The sequence below is a fragment of the Rhagoletis pomonella genome, unplaced genomic scaffold (assembly GCF_013731165.1).
Source record: "Rhagoletis pomonella isolate Grant_MI unplaced genomic scaffold, Rhpom_1.0 Rhpom_scaffold_00008, whole genome shotgun sequence".
Classification (NCBI taxonomy): domain Eukaryota; kingdom Metazoa; phylum Arthropoda; class Insecta; order Diptera; family Tephritidae; genus Rhagoletis; species Rhagoletis pomonella.
Genome location: NW_023458562.1, coordinates 25,485,368 through 25,504,065, shown reverse-complemented (window position 1 = coordinate 25,504,065; position 18,698 = coordinate 25,485,368). Strand labels below are relative to the sequence as shown.

Genomic DNA, 18,698 nt, shown 5'->3' with positions numbered 1-18,698 from the left:
TTATTTTATTTTATTTTATTTTATTTTATTTTATTTTATTTTATTTTGTTCTAATTTTTTTTATTTGATTTCATTTAATATTATAAATTTTTTATTTTGTTTAAGTTTTTTTATTTGATTTCAGTTAATATTTCATGTTTACTTTCATGTTTTTATCTATTTTATTTCCTTTTTGAAATATGTAATTTATTTAATTTCTTTGCATTTTTTTTTTCGTTTTCTTTGTACTCCAAATTCACATTTCGCTGGCGTATTTTAGTTATTGCTCTATCTTTCCTAACTGACTTCATAAATTTTAGTTTTCCTTTACTTCGCCTTCGGCAAATATTGCAACGTTTTGCGCTGTCGAACTATTCGGAAAGCATTTTTAATGCCTTACAGTCATGACACGCAATGCAGTCTATCGTTTTATTATTGCAGTAAAATTATTGTTGCACATAAGTAAGCCTTTCACACTTTGCTCGTGGCGAATTTTGCGATTTATGAAAGTGAATTTAATTGGGTTTGCCACTTTTTTTTTTGATTATTTGCTTGTCAATTAGATACAAGAAAGGCAAAGCTTTAGGCAAAAACGACTCGAAAAATTTGCTTTAAATTGCAATTCAAAGACAAGAGGCAAAGAAAACATTTCCTGCAAAGTTTCAATGGTTGAGAATAGTTTACTTTCAGTCTTTTAAATCTCAAAATTAGCATGCACTAATACTGTTTGTTGTGATTTTAAATTTTATTGGCATTTTTCGGACACTGCATAGTTTCGCATTTGAAATCATTTTCCACATCATTGGCTATACACATTTGTTTAAAAAAAAATTATCTTCATACTTTCCGCAAAAATTATAGCACTCAATTTGCAAATTTACAGTTATATAATGGGAGTGAATATTTAATCATGATTGCTCACAATTTCTGCAAACCGTAATAGAGTGAAAAGTTGCAGACAAATCAAGTTCAATTTTATATGCTTTCATGCATTAAAGTTGAGTAGAAAATTGCTCAATTTCTATTTCATTACAAATATGTTTCCATGCGCAAGAAATTATGCAAAATCAAAGCGCAAGAGAGTGGTGAATTTCCTCATTTAATCCAACATCAGTTTAAGGAAATCTTTAATACTAGCAAGTATTCATTCATATGAAGTATCCGTAAGTTCGTGGCATAAGTCTTTTGTACGAATTGTTGACAATGTAAGCACATACTACGCATGGAAAGAAAGATACAGCGAACATTTAGATTTCTAGATTTTATTAATACTCGTAGATAAATGTACAACTTAAAAATAAGTATGAACTGAAGTCATACCCATCACTTTTGCAATCAAATAAATATTCAACACAATTAATTTAAATTCCAGGAAATACGTCATTAAGCAGCTACAAACTTTAGTGACATAACTAGTCACACCACTGAACGCTACTCTTTGATTTAACATGTTTTTTTTACTCAAATTTACATACATAATTTTTCTAGCCCAAGGGTTAACAAACATAAATAAAGCAAGTTTTTCTGTGGCAGAGTTATTGAGAAAAAAAGTAGTCAAATTGATGCAGGCACAATTTTGCCGGCATTTGGCCGTACAGTGATGATCATTAATAAATGTCGATAATTTTATTGTTTATTTTGATAACTGCTTGGTATACAACTCTTGCTATAATGGCTCTTATACTAAACAGTATAGCAATAAAGCATACAGAGAAATGGTATTCAGCTCAATTTTGTCATTTTGGTATTTACACGTCAAACATGTTTATCTATTTAAATAAGTGACTGTAAAAATAAGCTGTTTTTTGTAGTACCAAAGCCTGTTTGAGATTCTTAAACATGTTTGGGGCTATACATTTTTTTAAATGTTAAATATTTAGCTGGCATTAGTAGCTGTTTTTTTCAGCAAAAGTAAACTGTTTAGCTCCTCCACAAAATCCTTAATTTTGCTGATTTTTTTTTATACATATCATGTTTGTTGTTACAACGTTTTTGTGTTGCTTTGCTTTTTTTACTTCTACTCGCGTATTTTTGTTTTTAACCAGCCTCTAGTCTATCTAGTTTAACTGGCTCATTATGGTTTTAAGGCTTCTTAAGTAATATTTAATATTAATTATTTCCAGCGTTCACACACATTTTAATGGGTTTTGTGTTCTCCTTTTTGCTTGCTTTGTTTTATTGAGAGTTAAATTAGTAAAATCTCAGCATGATTACATACATCCAAAATATATGTGGGCATAGGAGCTTATAATGGCGTTACTTAATATGTGATGTTTACCATAATTGGACCATGAGCAAGTGATTGATGAGGCGTTAATGGCTATTGGGCTTTTGTTAAATAAACAGGTTAGTACTTGTTACAAGCATTTTAGCAATCGTAGCCCAAAAATAAATAATTTTGTGAAAACAACTCTACTTTCGTTAGAGTTTACATGGGAGAGCCATTGAGAGCCTTCACCGGTAAAATTTGACATTCGTTTGCATCGAAAATGTTAGCTTTCGACCACTCCAAGTAACAATAGGGACTATCCGGGGGCTGACCTTGGGCGACTCTGAATCGCTGCATGGTTAATAATCGTACTACAGTAATACACAAATTAAAAGCTTCTAGTATTGTTTTTTTTTTTAATGTCATTAAGTAGGCGAGTATGAAATTATGAATAAAAAGATTGAAATTTTTGGGGAATTTTGGTAAAATTTTTTGAATTTTTATAATTTTTGTACAAAGGTGGTTTATATTATGTTTGTTATATAAAGCGCTAGACTTTTATAAAAAAATAGGAAACATCGAATAAACAAAAGAAGTAAAGCCAAAGCTGGTCAAAATAAAAGTTTATATTATTTCTTCCATACCGTATGTATTTCGATATTAATACCAATAAGTCGATAAATATCTCAATAAGAAGATCGATAAATTTATTATCAAGAAGACCGATAAACATTTTTTATGAGAATTTATATATATATATATATATATATATATCGATAAAAATTCAATATATCGATAACAGTCCTGATAAATATTTGGATAATAATACCAAGAAAAATTTCTAACGATGACAGTTGCCATAAATATATCGATAAAAAGGGTGAAAAATATTTTTAAGTTGACAGCTAAATGAATATATAGGAGAATCGATAAATACATAAGTAGATCACTAAATATGTATATCGACAGCGACAAAGATAGTTAGATCGATAAACATATCGACGCTCCTTCCGAAAGTGGTATCTAGTTATTCTGCCTGCAATCAGATTTCAGGTGTCACATGAAATCCCATTCTCCTTTCTGGGATGTGTGGTATAAAATTGTCAGTTCATGATCGGAAAGCTGGGGACCTAACGTAAATTTTTTGGCGCCATAAGTAATTAAGTGGTGTAGTGGTTAGCAGTGCGTGCTACCAGTCCGCAAGGCCTGGGTTCGAACCCAGTTTGCGGTCGCTCCTCGTCAGAAATCGTTCTATCTCAAGTACATTTCTTATAGATACTGAGAGATCGTAGATTGACTGCCCAGTTTTTTTTAAAGTCTAGCTGATTTTGAGTACAAACATCTATTAGCAAAATGGACCTGTTCGTCCCATCTTACAACCCTATACAATCTCTTACTTCGAATATTCATTTAAGTTTCTTCTGGCTCGTCTTAAGGACTTGTTTTCTTATAAATCCTCTTTCTTAAAATAAACCAGCGGAGTAGCTTGAAGTAAACTTTTTTATGAAATATTGTATTTTATGGAATTTTTATCGAATTATCGGGGGATGGTACTAAGCTGAACAGAATTCAGAAGCTCTATTATTGGGCTCTTCATCGAGCAAGATCTACACAAAGAATTTTGATTCACAGAATTTTATTTTAGCTTAAAGAAGTACCTATGCCACTGACCTGTCTTCAGTGACCGACGGAAGTAAAATTTTCAGCGTCTGTTACATAAAATAACCAAGATTTGTATATCAGTCTCTAAATTATTACGCTAAATTACTTCTTGCATATCAGCTTAAATTGGCCGAGCAATAAACTTAACTTCACAACTAACTCTCCCAACTAAATTGCTTAATTTTGCTTTCCAACCAAACCATTTATCTCAACTCACTTTACCTTTCTACCACTAAGCAGCCTCCACTAATATGCAAATATCGCCACATTTTATTAATGTCACTGTGGTGACAGCAACAATGGTGCAAAAAAAGCATAAAGAAATTAATGTGTAACACTGAGTGACAGCAGGAAGAAAGAAAGGTGAAAGACGAAATTAAATTACGGTAATATGTATTCGTTAGGCCAATGCTGCGGTTGACTAGCTCACTTGGTCTTTGGAGCTCAGTCCTACAAACGCTCAGCAGCTTTGTCACCTAAGTCTCTGTGTACAACATTCGCTGCTACCATCCGGCTGGTTAGCTAACCAGTGCGCCAAAAATGAAAACTAAAAACAATAAAATGTATGCAAAATAATAGCAAACGCAACAGCTGACAAGATTTAAAAGAGAAAGACAGAAAGCTACTGCACGGTGTGTAACCACAACAAATGCAAATGCCGCAATAAAACAACTGTTACAGCAACAACACAAGTCCTCAGCAACAATGAAAAGCGAAAGAGTTTAATAACAAATAAAAGTTTTCGCAGTGCTGCGGCCGGTCGCCTGGTTGGCGGCATGTTGCAAGTGTTGGCATAATGATGCGGAAGCCAAGTAGTAGTTTTTCGGTCTCATACGCATACAGCCAGATAGTCTTACTATGTAAATATTGCAAACACACATCGAATGGCTGGCGCACTTTGCATGTTTTCACCTTCTGTGTGTGTGGCTAGTCGCCTGCCTTTGCCTGGATGTGATTATGCAGCCTTGTTGAGAGTGCAATTTCTGTTACATTGTGATTTTATAAAATTTAATTTACTTATTAGTTAAGCTTGGATAACCAATTTTGATCTTCTGATGCCTACAAAAGCATGTTTTTAGTTTTTTACGACCTACATTTTTTTTACCAGTACATACATACATATTTTTATTTTTAAATACCTATTTCGATTTTTTTGTATCTTCTATTTCTTAATATTTTATTATCTTTCTTAAACAACCATTTTTAGGCAAAACAAAATCTTGATGTAATTACAAAAAAATATTAAAACTTCGGTGTTCATAAACATAGAGACTGCAAATATTCGTTCAAGTTGATTGTAAATCAGAATTTAATGTTTTTTTTTAATTTTACAGGAATTGTAAATTTAAATTTTTTTTAACATTTGAATCAAACACAATCTAATCTAATTTCTGTTCGAAAATAATTTTTATTTATTTTTATTTTTAGATAAGGTTATGCTCACTTTCCACCAGACATCAAATGCAAAATTGATTAAAAAATACACGTGCCATTGCGTTAAATATAGTGGGAATTCGGCATTAGTGTTTATGTAGCTCTCCGGAAATATCTCAATAAAAATTGTCATTCTTTCTGGCGCTTGAAAATTTATTTCTTGAAAGCTGCGAACTGAATTAAGAAAATTTAGTAGGAGAAAGTTTATTTTTTCTTTCTTGGAGGTTTTTGCATATAGCATTTTTAACTTTTCTTGAGAGCTGGTAGATACAATGCAATAATATGAAGAGCTTTTAATTAAATTAAGTAATTAAAAAAAATATTTTTGAATTGAAACTACATTCTGTTATTAACATATTTCCCATTGATTGTAAATCAGATTTTTTATTCGTGATTTTTTTTTCAAAAAATTAAAATTTATATTTTCCTCTCCTTATTATAAATTTTACGAAATTCCATACTACTAGGTTTCTATATTTTTAACATTTCTCGAAAAAATTAAAAATAGAAAATTCCATTTTCAGCTTTCGCCAAAAAATTTATTTTATTTTTTTGCTACTTTAACCCATTTAGTGGCGGTTTCTTAAGTCGGTTTTAAAATTTATCTACCCTTCAAACACATTCTTTCAGAGCAAAATTTTTTTAACGGGCAGGGAAATTTTAAAACCAAGTTGAGAAACCGGCCCTAAAAATCTTATTTCTAATACTTGTTCTCAAATTTGAAGTAAATTTCTTTAAATAAATATGTGAGTGTTTGCAAAGCAAATATTATTCAAATTGAAATACAAATATTTCTAACGTAAATACATGGTATTCAATAAAAAATTTGTTCATTTAATTTTTTCGAGATTTGAAATCTTTATATTTAGTTTTTTCAAATTGTTTTACATACTAGGTCTCAACTTTGTCAAGCAAAGCAAGATCGATCTTTAAGCAAATTGTTGTATTGAAAATTATAGTATTTTTCTTCAATTCCCTTATTCTGATACTTTTGGTACTTAAAGCGTAGGTGGCAACCGGGCTCTAAACTGTATCTTCAAGTTGCTACCCATGTGAAAATCTTTTACGAGCTTTACATTCATTAAAATGAAGGTAATAAGGTGGTGTACTTAACTTATGAATTTATTTCCTGCTTAGCCAATTAGGTGGCAACCCCATCCCAATTATCACTTTTTAGGGACAACATTTTTTCAATTTCCTTTAATTTGATTAAATTTTATATTATATTTTTTTAACGGGCGTATTTAATTCACTTAAATTTTTTGCAAAATTTATGTCCTTCGGAGCCGACTGAGATTAAAAATATGTTAAACTTGTTTTTGTCGCAAAAATTTTACTGTGAAATATTTGTTTATTTATTTATTTTGACAAATAAATGATAAAAAAGTAATACCTAGAATTTAAAAATTCTCATTCATTAATAAATACCAAGAATTTGCTATATTTTCCTCAACTATTCAGCCCCTAACTACTCAACCAACAACCCAGTCTACTTGTTTGTACTAAAAATCGGCTGCGGCTGCTGCTGGCCACTTGTCGCGCTTGTCACCAATGCCCTGCATAGCAAAAACTACACATATAGTATACATACATTTTTATATAAGTTCACATATACAAACGTATGTATGTAGGTATGTCGTTATGCTTATTTTGTCATTTGGTGAAATGTGCTGACATTACAATATGCCGCTATGGCTAAGCTAAGCAGCTCACAATGTGCTCGGTGGCTCAGCTGTGTTCGGCGTGGCTTTTGGTTTGGCTTTGTCTTGATTTCGACTTGGCTGGCATTAATTGACATTGACAGCAACAGTTGCTACTAAATTAAATAAATATGCAAGCAGTGATATTGCGGTGATTGTCAATGCATAAGATGTTTTTGTTTTTAATTGTTTATTTTTCCTTGCTTTGGTTTCAAGCAAAAATGTTCGCTGATGTCATTGAAAATACGACAGAATGCTGAGTTGGGTGACACCTGTTGTTAATTGCTTCTTTTATAAACAAAACGCCGTTGGAGGTTATTTGGCATTTGGTGGCGGGAGGCTTTTAAAAGTGGGCAATTTTTCGTGGAAAAAGAATTGGTTAACAGAAATATGGTTTGTTGAGATTAAAAAGAAATTAACTTTTCTAAGCTAAAAAATTACAAAAAGTTAATAAACATATTCCTTAATTTAACTGAAGAAATTTTCTTGTTTTTTTTTTTAATTTTCACATTATGTTACATTTGATTGATTCACAAGATATGTTAAACGTCGTAATGTCTTAAAATTTTTCTAAGTAAAATAACGATTATAACGGCTTTGTAACTACACTGAAAAGTTTTTTAAATGATAAAAAATATACATATAAGGGGCGTTCCATACCAAAATGGACGGGGTTCAAACTGCATGTGTTTGATTTGTTTAAGATTTTTAAAATTTGAAATTGAAAAAAATGACACATACATACATCAAAATTCTCTATGAAAACAAATATTTTTTAAATTTTTTTCTTGAACAACTTTTCACTTACAAATTTTTGATAACAAAAAATAGTTTTTGAAAATATGCCATCTCAAAAAAAAAATCACAATGGTAGCTCTTAGTATTGCGCAATATTTAAGTACATATATAGTATTAAGGGGTGCACTCTACAACAATTTGTAAAATAAGTACATTACAAATGTAAAATTTTTTAAATTTTTTTTTTTGAATTTCTTTGAGTATTCGCTCTTATAGCCCATTAAGTTTTAGTACAATAAAGTGCAAGTTTTAAGCGATTGCAAAACTGGCGTTAGTGATATGTTCTGTTAGAACAGATCTTTTAAAAAGCCATCAAATTAGTAAATGAATTTCTCTTTACCAACCAAAATATATTTTTCATTCAAAACTATTTATACAGAAAATTAAATTTAAATGTTTGAAATATCACCAGTATTATTGATGGGCACTATAAAATACCTTATAATAATTACAAAAATTCATTAAAAAATGTCACCATTAAACAGACCTGTTAAATAGTGAATAATAATCCTAATGTTTATTAATTGAAGCATGTTTTACAGTTTAATGATTAACTAGTATTATTTGCACCTTTTAATGACTAGTGACTAATTACTCTCAAACAAAGAAATTAATTAACTGATTAATTTTAATTTAATTATTATTTGTTATTTTTGATTATTTTCAATTAGTTTTGAATTTTTCAATTACAGTATTTGTTTATATCCATTTATTTTTGATTTTTTCAATACAATTATTTCATTATTTTTGATTAGTTTCAATTATCTTTGATTTTTTTAATTGGATGATCAATATAATTATTTTGATTATTTTCAATCATTCTTGATTTTGTTCACGATTTTATGATTTATTTCAACTTGTGAATAACACGCATCGCAGTTAATATACATATGATGAGAATAAATACCGTAACATAAGCTAAATGCACAACGAGAATAACAAAAACACGGCCAATTTGCAAATAATATACCTACATATGTATGTACTTGTGTCTATATGTTAGATCTGCTCCAATGTTGCCTCTACATAATTATTTCTGTTGACAATGTCTGCCATTTCTTGCTTGTAAACTACAGTACTAATATTTACTCGTCCTCTGAATTTGGTTTAAGTTATTTAATTCTAACTTCTACAAATTTGACCTCCAAACACAGCTTCATCTATTCATTCTAGGAAAAATAATTAAAAATAATCACATAATTATAAATAATTAAAAACAATCAAATAATGAAAAATAATTAAATAATAACAAAAAAAAAGAAATAAAAAAATTATAATTTGATTTAGTTTGATTATTTCTAATTATTTGATAATTTTTAAATATTTGATTATTTTTTTAATGACAATTAATCATGATTTTTTTATTATCTTTAATTGTAATTAATTATTAATTGCTAGGTTATGTAAGAAAATTAAATTAATCATTAAAATTAAAAAGTGCAAAAAATTAATGATTACTAATCGTAATGGAAATTTAACCGCTCTGCTATTAAATAATAATAATAATTTTCTCCTTTGCCCTGCAAAAGCAACACAAAAAGGTCACAATACTTTATGTGTAGATGTAATAAATATTTTCTTCTTTTTTCCTTTTTTGTTCGCCCTTTTGACACTCTTTTCAAGTGGGCTTCGCCACTTTAAAAATTAACAAAGAAAAGGTGCATAACCTAAAAGACTACTCAGAGGGAAAGGCATTGAAAAAATGCAGTTAAAATATGGCTTTATTGCAGACAATATGAAAATCTAAATGCAAATATAAATATAAAGTGGCACAATAAAAAGCAAAAACTTGCAAGTAAAAAAGAAACAAAACAAAAAAGTTACAGCATCAAAAAATTACGTAAAAACACAAACCTCACTCGTACCCCTCTCTCTGCGTTTATTTGTCTTTGTTGTATCTTATGTCTTTGCCTATCTGTCTACCAATCTGCCAGAGTGTATGCCTACTTGACTGTCTGATTTTTCACTGTTGATGCAACAATTTAACAATTGCATTGTTTTAGCTACTCTCAAAGCACAAATGAACAACAAAAACAACAAACAGTACGAAATAAATATAAATAAATTAGATTTGAAAAAAAATGCAAATACATAAGTAAATGAAAATATTTTCCAACTCTTTGTATACAAAACAATGTAACATCCATGGCAACGGATTTGCTTTGAGCTTCGGCTCTCAGGTGTTCAACTTGTAAAGTATGCAGGCCCGAAGCGGAACTAGCACCTTGACTGCAAATGAGTGGGCTGGGTTGAATACAAAAGACGGGTGCATAGAAATAGGAACAACGCGAAAATTCAGAGACTACAAACACATTTTAAATAGGTGAAATAACTGCTTGGCAGCGAGATATTGCGAAAGAATTTTAAAAATCTACTTCTCAGGAATGCAAAACGCAACAAGTATGCATTCGATTTTTTTTTTTTAACTGTAAGAAAAAAAATCTGAAAATGATTTCGGATAATTTTTCGAGTGTGGAAAATTCTAGTACAAGAGCTAGCAATAAATAACATCTCCTAAAAAATACAAAATACGAAAACAAATATTTCAAGTAAAAACAAGCACTTTTAGACAAAAGAATAAAATCAGCACCTTTTTTTCAAACAAAAAAAAAAGTATGACTAAACATCCATATTATCAGATGAAATAAAATTCCCAAAACACTAAACAAAAACAATTTTTTTCCACTTTCCACTTAATCCCTAACATTCACGGATTTATCACACTACATTACTAACCAAATGACCGCTGGTTGACAGGCGACGACTGCAACGAATACTCCTAACAGCAACTGGTGAAATACCAACCAAAGCAAAAGGCATTTACAGTTGTTCGGTAATTGAATATAAATTATCTGTTAAAAATTATCGCCAAAATGAAATCGGACAAACACCCGAAAACAACAATAAGTAAATGAAAAATATGTACACGAGTGACAGACATGCTAAGATGGCTGAAGCAACGGAGTTTAACTAATTAACAAAATTAAACGAATCTTACAAACGGAAGTGTGAAGAAGTGTTAAGGGGCGGCATGCCAGACATGTATTGATGATTGAAAGCCAAAAAGGGCGTGAGTAATTATGTTGCACTTTCACCGAAAATAAACACAAAAATGGTGTTGAAAAAAAAATAAAGAGGTTGAAATAAAATAAAATAAATTTACATGAAGTTAGAAAAAGTGAAATAAAGTGAAATAAGTGTGTATATTTTCAAAGAAGGGATGTACATTAAGGTGCACAGTGGGACGTCCACATATAAGCTGCGGCCAAAAGTAGTAACCGTACTACAAATTCGCTGAAATTTCGTATATACGCTATTATGCACTTAATAGTGAAGAAATGTGGAAAATGGTAAATGTCGACGAGCTGCCACGCCCACAGCTCTTGTTGGGCGGAAATAGTAAATGTTATTCGATCTTGATGAAATTCAGATTATATGCTGTTTTTTACCATAAAAACATACATCCAAAAGAAAGTCACAATCGGTTTATATTTATTAAAGTCCACCAATTCTAGAAAAAGAGGCGCAAATTAAAAAAAAATATATATATTTTTTTGATCAAATTTGGTATAAATTTGATTAATAGATTCGCGAGTCATTAATATCCACACCCCTTCCATTTCCATTTTATATTGCATACTATTTGTTTTATGTGCAAATCAGAATGCTTTCGTTCAGCTCTACAATAAAAATTTTACCTGATCGATATACAAAACCAAGCAACTGCAACTAGAAAAGAGACTGGCACAGAAGAGAGACGACTGGCGTGTTTGGTTGAACTCCACATAAAAAAGAAGAAGGGTTTTCTTCTTCTTCTCAAAAATAAAAACCAAATAAAATAAAAATAAATAAAAACTTATACTGTGCCACCAGGTAATGAATTTTGCTTGGTCAAGTATGTAATTTCTTTTTTGTTGGTAAATGCTATGTATGCTTTTCTTTTCAAAATCAAAAAAAAAAAACAAAAGAAGTACCAGCAAAGTGCACATTTCATATCTGCTTTCCTATAACCTCGAATTAAATCGTCTGCATGATAAGCAGAAAGTAAAATTCATAGAAATGCTTGCTGTCAAGGTTAAACGTGACTTAAACTAATACAAAAATTTTGTAAGTGGAAATGTCATTTATGCAAAAACAAGAAAAAATAATAATAAAGTACTAACACAAAATTTTTACATAGAATTAAAAAAGAAAACTAGAAAAAAAATAGTACAAAATTGAAGTAGTAAAAGTAAAATAATAAATTTTTTGGAAGACGTTTGGTGGAAAATGATTAAGAATCATTAAAAAAAAATATATATGTAGGTGTTGGTTGATTTTTCCGACTGGATAGATGGTTTATTTTTGAAGAATTTTCTCTCATCCCTTGAGGAGTTTGAATTGGAGACAAACCGCTGGCTTCACTGCCATTTTTCGCTCGACAAAAAAAATTCCAAATATGTAAACTATAAAACACTTAGAAGGGCTGTGTATGCGCGCCAAAGAATGAGTAACTATGGTTATCATGAGATTTTTTTTGCAGGGAAAATTTCGTTTAAATTAAATTCATAAAAAAGACTTTAGAATTTGTAAATTTTCAGGCAAATATTTATGTTGTATCGAAGTTCACTAAGTTACGAATCGAAATTAAAACTAAGTACCAAAATCAAAAAGGGGCAAAATGTGCAAAAAATCAAAAAAAAATATAGTATTATTTTATAGAAGATAAAATTTAAATCTAAATAGCGGTGAAAAATTTTAACATGTTAACAAAAAGCCAAATAGGAGAAAATAAAAAAACACAAACGAAAAGTAATACATATTTTAGAAATGTATGTGCAAGCAAAAAGCAATTTTAAGCGCTTAGATAAGCACTAAAACATTAGTAAATATGCTTGCAAATATGTATGTAAATACATTTTAATGTTTTGTACTTTATTCAGTCTATCTCAAGGATTAGACGGAATTCAAAATTTGATATTTCTAGTGGCGCTAATGTATCGGTATAGCTGGCACTTTTTTACTAGTATTAAAAATAATGCGGAATTTAAAGTGAATTTAATTTTTTTTTTTAAATATTCGTTATTCTCCATTTGAGTTAATTATTTTTAATCTCTTCAGTAACACCAATGCATTCCCGTAGAGACTAAGTTTTTGTTTATATCCAAGCAGAAATGCAATTGAAGTTACGAATTTATAAAAGCCAAATCTATTTTATTTGTAAACATTTATTTTAGTTCGACGAAAAAACTCCAATGAAATGCTCAAGAAAATCAAAATTTTGCTTATATGGTTTTCTAAAGTTTTTTTGTGTTCCATTATTTCGTCGAGATCGAGATGTCAAAATCCCTTGGATACTACTATTCACACGCACGAAATAACAGCAAATTTTTTCTTGACCATTTTCTTAAGAGGTTCGTACTTAGCTGTATACATTGAAATAAGCAAAATTAGCACGGCCGTTAAAATTACGCTTAGAAAATCCGAATAAGCAAAATAAACAATTCCAAGGAAAAGCTTAAAATTGTCGGCCATGGTAGCCATTAAAGATCTGAAATCTGATTTACAATTTCTTTTTTTTTTTTGGAAACTGAAAATAAAAAATTTTAGATAATTTTTTCTTCTGTTCAAAATTAACTATTCTTTTGTGATATTTTTGTTAATAAAAATTAACAAAACTAAATATTTTTTTACTTTTTGTATGAAAGGTCATTATTTTTTTAATGAAATATGAAACATAAAAAAACTCATGGCAAAGCTATTGCAAAAAAAATTATATAAATTAAAAAATTACACTTGGAACATGAACAACAACACAAAATACATACATACACATGTACATACATACGCATATAATTTCAAAACGCGCAACATGGCGTATACGTAACACCATTTTTTTTTTGTGTTGTTTTGCGCGGCGATTGCATGCAACAAAAAAATGTGCAAAACGGAAAAAATTTAAACAAAAACAAAAAGAAAAAACTCAGCGCATAAAACACAAACTAATTAAATTGTTGCAGTCATTGGTTTTGCTCATTTTTCTCCACATTCATTCATAGCTTGCATTTTTCTTGCTATTGTTTTATGTGCATATTGCATAAAAATTCATTAATTAAATAATAATAAGAACAGCAATATGCACCTTAACATGCACACATACATGCACACATACATATGCATATATATACGGACACAAACATAAATATGTAATCGTTAAACTTATGCATCAACTTACCACAGTCTGAAGTCTGAAAGCCCGCAAATTATCCAAAAAAAATCAAATCTCTGCAAAGCGAATTCGCACACGGCAAGCGGGCGGCGACACAGTTGTCTATGTTTGTATGTATGCGTGTTTGTGTGTGGCAAATTGTTAGCTGAAGACGAAGTGGCAAGAAATTACACACAATCTCACAGACTAGGCTGTTGCAGAAGTTGGAGAAAAAGAAGCAGCGCGTAGAGACAGAAGACGAACGTTTGTATAGAGGACGACGCGTTACGCGTGATTTTTCAGCGAAACGACGAAAATCGACGAAGCCGAAATTGGCGACGAAAAGTAGTGAGCAAAAATTTAAAGTTGGAAAATGTGCGAATTGAAAATGCGTATAAATGCTTTGTTCACTGTTTGTGTGTGTGTGTGTATTTTGTTGCTGTTTTTCAATGGAAATATGTTTACAGTTGGCGTTGAATTTTGCACTTCGCACTTCACTTTTGTTGCAATTATTACTGCTGTGGCTGTGGCGTTGTTGTTGTTGTTGTTGTTGATTTTGCTATTACAACACTGCCACCAACTGAAAGTGAAACTGTGTTTGATTGAGCAAACAATACGAGTTTGTTGGGTTTTCTTAGTTAGAGTCTCTTCCTTCGCCTTTTGCGGTTGTTTATTTTCTTTTAGGTCGCTTAGTTTTAATTAAAAATTTTTATTTTTTAAATCAAATATGTTTTTGTTTACCCTTCCTTTTTTATTTACTTATTCGCGCGAGTATTTCTTATTTAAACACAAAATTTCACTTTGATTTTGACTCTTGCCGTTGTTTTTTTCCTTTCAGGAGTTCAATGATTCAATGTGCTGAAAGAAGAAGAAGCATACATGTTTTTAAATTAGTAAAAAGGGTAAGTACTGTAACAAGAAAATATTGACTAAAAATTTTTATAAGGTCAATGCTTAAAAAAACTACAAAACTCCTATGATTTATAAGAAAGCTAAGCAAAGTGTTTAAAAATGCACTTATACAAAGGAATAGGCGTATTCTCTAAGTCTTAAAAATTCCTCACACGGCGCACGGGTTCCACGGTAGAAGTGGTTCGTCTATGGGAAAACGTTGCAAGCCGTGCTGTCGGTACATCGTGTAAGGATTAGGGAACACCCCTAATATAAAACTGGGCTCAATACTTTGATGAAAAGAGATTTTCTATTAATTTTGAAAAAGTTGAGGCACTTGTATTTAAGTTATTTATCACTATTTTGGTTACAGGACATTTTTGTAACTAGTGATTTTGCCATAACTATCGAAAATTTTATGGATTTTGATATTTATAGGCATCTTTTCGATATTGTTATTGTTTTCGTTGTTGTTGTCGGCAGAGTTATCGTTATCCACGTTTTTATCGAAATATCATATTGCCTTTGTTATCGTTATCGGTATTGTTATAGCTACATATATTTTTATCGATTTCGATATTTATCGGTTTAAAGACTATCGCTATTTACTTTGACACAGTTGTCGCTATCAAACTTTTTATTAAAACCACATATTGTTATCGTTATCGATATTGCTGTCACTATCGTTATTTTCATCGACTTTGATATTATCGACATCGTCATGCTTCTATAGTTACTGGCTTTATTGCCTCGTATTGTATAGTACATATATGTCATAATTATCGTTATCGTTGTTTTTATCGAAACAGAATAATGGTATAGTTGTGCTTTTTGTTATCGTTATTGATATTTTAATAAATTCCAATTGCCCTTGCTATTAAGCGCATATCGTATAATTATATGTATACATAATTTATTTTCGAATGACTGTAAACATAAAAAATAAAATGCCATTATATTTGTTTGCTGTTTTCTCCATAAATCTTGAATGATAATTATAACATCGTCTGAAAAGAATATACCCATCAAAGCGAGCTCTAATAAATCTTTAATTGAAGTAATTCCGATAAATATAACAACACTGAGCCATAAATCCAGTAAAAATGCGAAAAAGTAACCTAAAACTAGAGTTAAACTTAGACTTTTGAAAAAACTTCGGCTTCCTCAATGTCTCTCAGTTATTGCTAAACGAAATTTTCACCCTTTTGCAGTGGGTGGTTGCGAGGTTTGTAGATGGAAGTGATATGGCTGGTTGCGGACCAAGGTCTGAGCCATCAGGTTTTCCTGAGCGACCTAGCATTCAAATTAAAACAAGTCCATTATGCTAGTTAATGCAGTCCATGGCCTTGGGGGACTGTAAACATATCAGCTTGGAAAACCGAACTGTATTCCCAAAGCTCAAAATGAAGCTCATCCTCATTATATTAGATATAGACAATGTGTAAGCTTAAGCCCAGTATTGGGTTAATCTAGCACTTGGTTAAAGGAAACTGAATATTTTACTACATTTTACACATTTTACCTGTGCACATTTTATCTCTTTAGAAAGTTTAAATAGTATGACTCTGTCTCAAAGTTCAGAATTCGAATACTTATAATATGTGAAACAAAGGAGTAACTTTGCTCACGTGGTGGACTCGACTACAATAGATGATAGGTTAGAACTCTAGCGTACAACTTCGGAGGTACTCTGTTCGAAGTTTTGGATAAAGAAAATTTTAAGAAATCAACACGTCAAATAAACGTTTATTTCGTCAATTCTTGCCTGAAATTATAGGAAATTTACTAAATTTGTGTGGCAAATAATAAAGCTACGTTTTTGGCTCTCAAGAGGGTAGTATTTCTCTCGTAATATGTTATATGGTATAGTAAACAACTACTAAGGCACGTCGTTTTTTTTTAGTTTTTTTATTCGAACACCATTTCGGATTAATTCCACCAAATCGAAATGTTTTAAACGTGCATTCGGTTAAATATTTAGTTGATTCGAAATGTTTTTGCTTTGCTTTTTTAATTGTTTAAAGCTCCTTTGCTGTAAGCTAGATTTATTACTAGTTTATTGTCATCCGTGCGAAATTGCTGTTTAACGCTCAGATTTTAACCCTGTCGAAACATTCATTCAAAGTATAACTCAATGCTAAAGTAAAATATACGTAGTCTTTTTACTAGGAATGTACGATATCTAGACACCTAATCATCGAAAAATCTGATTACGCAGAGTAAAAAAATCAGGTCAACAATACTAGGTGGTCTTAGCACTCTTTTAAAATCTAAAGTAGAAGGGAATTTCAAATCTGATGAAGTCTCAATGATTTTAGATGAAACTTTCTTAAGATATGTATATGAACAGGCGTACGTTGATATCATAAGTACAAGCTATGTATGTATATGCCCAATAGTGATAAGAGGTTTTGGTGTAGCCAATATAAAGAAGTTTTGTCAGCAGATTGGTGGCTACAGGTAATCTCCGTTTCCCAGCTGGGAAAATCAATACCCACATCACAACAACAACGTGTGTTTGTGGATACTGGAAATGAGCGCTTGTACATAAAACCATTTGTAATAATTGTTTAAGCTGTGAATAAGCGGTCATTCAATGCAATCAACACAATCGCTAATATATATATAAATAAATGTGTACATTAGGCCGGGGCGATTTTGCAAACTCATAACGCGCCGTAGAAATTATGGTAAATTTTCCTTATTTTTAGAAAACTTCAGAGTCCATTTGACAGCTGTCAACTCTGAAAGTTTTAATTGGACATAAAATTTGTAAATAGGGTGCCTAAAAAACTTATCAAGGGCATTTTTGAAAAAATTGTCTTATTGTTAGAAAAAATTAACAGTCAATTTCTTTGACAGGACTTTGAAATCCAAGCTGGTTAGAGATTGCTTTGACACGCTACAAATTTTAGCAGCCAAAAACACGGTAAAACTGCGCTGGGTACCAGACCACTAAGGAATCGGAGGCAATGAGGTCGCCGTCGAGTTGGCATGAGAATGATTGATAACTGCCTTTTCGGTACCTGAACCATTCTGTGGTCTCAGTTAGTCCTCTTCGATAGCAGTAATTACTGAGTGGCTACACTCCGAACGCAGTAAATACTGGGGAATGGATGAGGCCTTAGATAGGCCAGGCTCTTTGGTTACCCTTTCAACAGAAAGGATATTATTTTAGAAAATAGAAATGACCTGGCTGGTCACAACCGATTGCGATTCCACTTGCACCGAATAGGTGTGACCACAGAGCCGGAATGCCGGCTTTGCTTTAAAGATCATGAAATTTCAGAATATATTCTCTGTTACTGTCCGGCTTTGGCTAGGCAAAGATTGATCCATTTCCTAGCTTCGGTGGTCGAACGCTTTGTTATAAAGAATTCGCCTACCAAGACCCTTTCTGGATTCGTTAGGGTTAGGGACTCTCTCTTTTTTAGAGATACAAAAGATCCTTCAGACCGCGGTGACTCTCATTGTATTACACTCAAGAACTAACTAACTAACGGTATTTTACGAAAACTAAATTTTTACCGCTTTTATAATTAAATTTCTTAACACCAAACTTTTCTAAAAGTAAGTTTGGAAGCTTAGTGTGAACCCAGTCTAATGTTTATATGCAAATAAAAAAGATATATATTTTGATGTAACTTAGTTTAAAAATTTATGTTTATAGTTTTGTGTATGCATAGTTAAATACACATACATATATGTATGTACATATGTACATATAATGATGGCATTTTTTACTACTCAATACTTCCACAACACGTTTTTTTTCTCTTCCCCTTCCTGCTGCGGCTTAGCATTACATTGATTTCGCTAGCTGTTCCATACCCGGTCT

General features: G+C 31.0%; 1 protein-coding gene across 8 annotated transcripts in view; it reads right to left on the bottom strand.

The window, feature by feature from the left end:
• The window catches only part of LOC118744526 (venom metalloproteinase 3), a 175,742-nt gene that overhangs the window by 142,485 nt on the left and 14,559 nt on the right, over nt 1-18,698 (bottom strand). For all 8 annotated transcript variants that reach the window (XM_036477584.1, XM_036477585.1, XM_036477582.1 and 5 more), the window contains one exon: nt 13,997-14,827. The gene's annotated coding sequence lies outside the window, so the exon portion shown is untranslated. The remainder of the gene's footprint in view (nt 1-13,996; nt 14,828-18,698) is intronic.